We start from the raw sequence: 6000 nt of genomic DNA, 5'->3' as shown, positions 1-6000 counted from the left end.
CTTTGAGTGACATTACCCAATCAATACTACCCAACTTGCGCCTCAGACCATCGTAGTTTCCTTTATTTAAATTCAGGACCCTAGTCTCTGAGTCAACTATATCATTCTCCATCTTAATGAAGAATTCTATCATATTATGATCACTCCGACCTAAGGGGCCTCGTACAACAAGATTGCTAATTAATCCTTTCTCATTACATAATACCCAGTCTAAGATGGCCTGATCTCTAGTTGGTTCCTCGACATATTGGTCCAGGAAACCATCCCGTAAACACTCCAGGAATTCCTCCTCCACAGTATTGTTACTAATTTGGTTAGCACAATCTATATGTAGATTAAAGTCACCCATGATGACTACTGTGCCCTTATTGCACGCTTCTCTAATTTCCCTTTTAATGCCATCCCCAACCTCCACATTACTGTTTGGAGGTCTATATGCCACTTCCACTAATGTTTTCAGCCCCTTGGTATTTCTCAGTTCTAACCATACAGATTCCACTTCATCAGAGCTAATATCCTTCCTTACAATTGTGTTAATCCCTTCATTAACCAGCAATACTACCTCACCTCCCTTTCCTTTTTGCCAACCTTTTCTGAATATTGATTTCCCTTGGATGTTGAGTACCCAGCTTTGGCCACCCTGGAGCCATGTTTCCGTAATCCCAATCAAATCATGTTCGTTTACCTCTATTTGGGCAGCTAATTCATCCACCTTATTACGAATGCTCCTTGCATTAAGACACAAAGCCTTCAGGCTTGTTTTTTTAACGCTTTTTGACCTATTAGAATTATTATTTACTGTGGCCATGTTTGCTTTAAACCATTGATTTCTCTGATTGCCACTTTTGTTTTTCTCCTTCCTATCTTTTGCTGTTATCCTTGTTTCCCTTTCCTCTGTCCCCCTGCTCAGGTTCCCAACCCCTGCCATTTTAGTTTAAACCCTCCCCCAGTGCACTAGCAAACACTCCCCCCTGGGACATCAGTCCCAGCCTTGCCCAGGTACAAACCGTCCAGTTTGAACTGGTCCCACCTCCCCCAGAACCGGTTCCAGTGTCCCAGGAATTTGAATCCCTCCCCCTCGCACCATTCCTCTAGCCACATATTCATCTGAACTATTAAAACAGATATTAAGAGCTTCTGCAGGTATATAAAAAGGAAGAGAGTAGCTAAAGTAAACATTGGTCCCTTTGAGGATGAGACTGGGTAATTAATAATGGGGAATGGGGAAATGGCAGAGACTCTGAACAAATATCTTGTATCTGTCTTCAAGGTAGAAGACACTAACAACATCCCAATAATGGATAATCAAGGAGCCACAGGGAGGGGGGAACTAAAGACAATCACTATCAGTAAGGAAAAAGTACTTGATACAATAACGGGACTAAAAGATGACATGTCCCCTGGACCAGATGGCCTGCATCCCAGGGTCTTAAAAGAAGTGGCTGTAGAGATAGTGGATGCATTGTTTGCAATATACCAAAATTCCCTGGACTCTGGAGAGGGCCCAGCTGATTGGAAAACCAAAAATGTAACACCCCTATTTAAGAAAAGAGGGAGACAGAAAGCAGGAAACTATAGACCAGTTAGCCTAACATCTGTCGTCTGGAAAATGTTGGAGTCCTTCATTAAGGAAGCAGTAGCAGGGCATTTGGAAAATCATAATGCAGTCAAGCAGAGGCAGCATGGTTTTATGAAAGGGAAATCACATTTAACAAATTTGCTGGAGTTCTTTGAGGATGTAACGAGCAGGGTGGACAAAGGTGAACCAGTAGATTTGGTGTATTTGGATTTCCAGAAGGCATTCGATAAGGTGCCACATAAAAGGTTACTGCATAAGATAAGAGCTCATGGAGTTGGGGGTAATATATTAGCATTGATAGAGAATTGGCTAACTAACAGAAATCAGAGAGTCAGAATAAATGGGTCATTTTCCGGTTGGCAAATGGTAACTAGTGGGGTGCCACAGGTGCCGCTGGGGCCTCAACTATTTACAATCTGCATTAATGACTTGGATGAAGGGACCGAGTATAATGTAGCCAAGTTTGTAGATGATACAAAGATGGGTGGGAAAGCAAGTTGTGCAGAGGACTCAAAGAATCTGCACAGGGATATAGACAAGCTACGTGAGTGGGCAAACATTTGGCAGATGGAGCATAATGTGGGAAAGTGCGAGGTTATCCACTTTGGCAGGAAAAATAAAAAAGTAAATTATTATTTAAACGGAGAGAGATTACAAAATGCTATCGTTCAAATGGACCTGGGGGTCCTTGTGCATGAAACACAAAAAGTTAGCATGCAGCTACAGCAAGTAATCAGAAAGGTAAATGGAATGATGGCCTTTATTGCAAAGGGGTTGGAGTATAAAATCAGGGAAGTCCTGCTACAACTGTACAGGGTTTTGGTGAGACAACACCTTGAGTACTGCATACAGTTTTGGTCTCCTTATTTAAGGAAGGATATACTTGTATTAGAGGCAGTTTAGAGCCAATTCACTAGGTTAATTCCAGAGATGAGGGGGTTGACTTATGAAGAAAGTTTGAGCTGGTTGGGCCTATACTCATTGGAATTTAGAAAAATGAGAGGTGTTCTTATTGAAACATATAAGATACTGAGGGGGCTCAACAAGGTCGATGCAGAGAGGATGTTTCCCCTTGTGGGGAAATCTAGAACTTGGGGGCATAGTTTTAGAATAAAGGCTCACCCTTTTAGAACTGAGATGAGGAGGAATTTCTTCTCTCAGAGGGTCGTAAATCTGTGAAATTCTCTGCCCCAGAGAGCCGTGGAGGCTGGGTCATTAAATACATTTAAGGTGGAGATAGACAGATTTTTACAAGATAAGGGAGTGAAGGGTTATGGGGAGCGGGCAAGGAAGTGGCTTTGAACCCAAGATCAACCATGGTCTTATTGAATGACAAAGCAGGCTCAAGGGGCTAAGTGGCCTATTCCTGCTCCTATTTCTTATGTTCTTACACCCTTTCTTGAACAATGGTGTCACATTTGCCACTTTCCAATCCTCAGGCATTTCCCCCGCACCTCGGGAAGATTGGAAAATTATAGCAAGCCCAATATAGCATGCAGCATGTGGAAATAACCAGATCTGAGCAATAATCATACTGTTCTTTTTGGGAGCGAAGGCCCATACATTAATAATAAATACAGGACAGTAAATGTAATGTTAATTTTATAATTGTACTGCAGTACTTGTCTTCAGACCATTGGAATGTTTGGGGTGAACCTTGTTTGGACCAGCGCGTGGGTTTAGGCGCAGGTGGGGGTTAAATTCGCTGCAAATGTCAGCGTGCACGGAAACCGATTCCAACCCACTAACTTCCTGGTTTAACTCAGGCGCGTTGGGCTACGTTAAACTCCTTCAGGAGAGGCGGGTCAGCTGGTAATATATGCTAATCGCTCAATCGGAGCGTGATTCCAACACATTCTCAAATTCAATGGTGAATCCATAGGTTTCCCCAGCTTCCTGGAACTCTCCAATGAATTCATGGGGCTGAGTAAATGTCATGGAAATACATCAATCAACACTCAGTATTCTCATAGAATCATAGAAAGATGCACCACAGAAGGAGGCCATTTCGGCCGATCGTGTCTGCGCCAGCCAACAAAGAGCTATCCAGCCTAATCCGAATTCCCAGCGCTTGGTCAGTAGCCCTGCAGGTTAGATCATCCCAAGTGTACATCCAAGTACTTTTTAAATGTGGTTAGGGTTCCTGCCTCTACCACCCTTTCAGGCAGTGAGTTCCAGAACCGTCTGGCTGAAGAAATTTCCCCTCAAATCCCCTCTAAACCTCCCCAATTATTTTAAATCTGTGTCCCCTGATTTTTGACCCCTCTGCTAAGGGAAATAGGTCATTCCTAGCCACTCTATCTAGGCCCCTCATAATATTATACACCTCAATAAGCTCTTCCCACAGACTCCTCTGTTCCAAGGAAAACAGACTCAGCCCATCCAGTCTGTCCTCATAGCTAAGATTCTCTACTCCCGGTGTTGTGTTTTGAGTTTTGCTTCAATTAAGTTTGTCCCAGTTCCCAGGTGTTACCTGAAGGGGGTGCTGGGGGGCTCGGTTTTACTTTGTCTTTCACTTTCAGTTTCGGGTTCTGCCATGCAGACAATGTGCTGTAATGTCCACCCATTTACTCAGTAAATAGTAAAAGGTACATTCCGTCTCCTCTTTTCATTACTGTTTGGTCAAGATGCAATACTGGCGATGAGGCGGCTGTTGAACTCTCTAGAAGGACGGAGATAAACATGCGAACCTACAGCCGTGATATTGGAAATTGCGACGAGCGGGCCACTCAGCTAGCAACATCAACGGCATTTTGATAGTTGGCTAGCTGCGACGTAGACGGCGGACAGAGTATTGTGCGGGCCAGGCAACTACCGTGAGTGTAGCTACCGTAACTCTGGCCGGAGGAGAAAAAGAATTTAAAAATAAAAGAAAAATCCGTGGATCTTAAAGGGACAGTGCACATTAAAACTATTTCGACCTTGGGACGTATTGAAGAGTTCTCTGGGAATAAGGACAGTTCAGGGGAGGAATACGCAGAAAGACTGGGGTGTTTCTTTGAGGCCAATAATATTGACAAAGAAGAGAAGAAGCGCTCAGTGTTGCTAAGTGTATGCGGAGCTGCTACTTACTCCATCCTGCATTCATTGGTGGCTCCTCGTAAACCTAGTGAGGTGGATTATGCTGATTTGATTGAGAAGCTGCAGAAACATTTTAACCCAAAACCCTCAGAGATTGTGCAGCATTTCCATTTTCACAATTGTAAACAACAGCCTGGACAATCTATTTCAAGTTACATTGCTGAGTTGAGGAAATGCTCATTACATTGTAATTTTGGTGACCAGTTAGACAATATGCTCCGTGATCGGATGATGTATGGCGTGCTGGACTCGGCATTGCAGAGACAGATGTTAGTGGAGAAGGCCCTGATGTTCCGACTGGCTGAGGAGAAGGCTTTAGCAGCAGAGGCTGCATCGATGAACACACGTATGCTCTGTACAGTGGCAGCACCATCTCAGGCCGCTGAGGAGGTGCACAAGACCACACACGCAGCTGCTGCTGCAAGAGACATAGAGGCAACTAAAGAGACAGGAAGAAAATGTTTCCGCTGTGGGGCTCTCCATGGTTCCACTACATGCAAATTTGTGTCAGCGGTATGTCATTTCTGTAAGAAAAGAGGACACATAGCTCGTGTCTGCATGAAAAAAGCTTAGGCTGCTACAGCAGAGCTAACACAAGCATCACAGACACACACCCTGACACTGGAGGACAACGATGAGTACACAGTGTATACCACGGAAGCTGAGCAACTACCCCACGGACGGTGGGGATACACGGCAAATTTGATCATGAATGGGGCACCACTCTGCATGGAGGTGGATTCAGGCTCAGCGTGTTCGTTGATAAGTGAAGAGACTTACAATAGGCTGTGTCCAAGTGAACCCCCGGCGATGGCCCAGGTCAGTGGCGTGCTACGGCAGTAGTCCCAAGCTCAACTCCAGGTACTGGGAATGATTCATGTGGAAGTTAAGTATCAGGCAGTCAAGGACACACTTCAACTTTATGTGGTGGCGGGGCAGGGCACAAGCCTGCTGGGCAGAGATTGGTTTGAGCCCCTCGGTATTGAAGTGACAGGAGTACACACGGTACAGTGACAGCCCATAATGCCTATGTTGGAGAACTATGAAGAGGTTTTGGTGAGTTCGGGGCCTGTCGGGGACCACCAGTCTCAATCGAAGTGGACCCAGGGGTAGCGCCTAAGTTCTTCAAGGCGCGACCAGTTCCTTTTGCGTTGTGCAAAAAGGTGGATGAGGCCCTGGATAAGCTGGTGAACCAAGGGATCTCTTGCCAGTGAAGAACTCCCGTTGGGCCACCCCTATCGTGCCCATTGCAAAGAAGGATGGGGGCCTGCGAATCTGTGGAGATTACAGATGTACGGTTAATACTGCTGTGTTACCAGATGTGTATCCCTTACCAACAG

Source organism: Somniosus microcephalus, chromosome 1 (genome assembly GCF_052327205.1).
Source record: "Somniosus microcephalus isolate GS21.2 chromosome 1, FLI_Smic_1.0, whole genome shotgun sequence".
In the NCBI taxonomy this organism is placed as follows: domain Eukaryota; kingdom Metazoa; phylum Chordata; class Chondrichthyes; order Squaliformes; family Somniosidae; genus Somniosus; species Somniosus microcephalus.
This window is presented reverse-complemented; position numbering follows the sequence as displayed.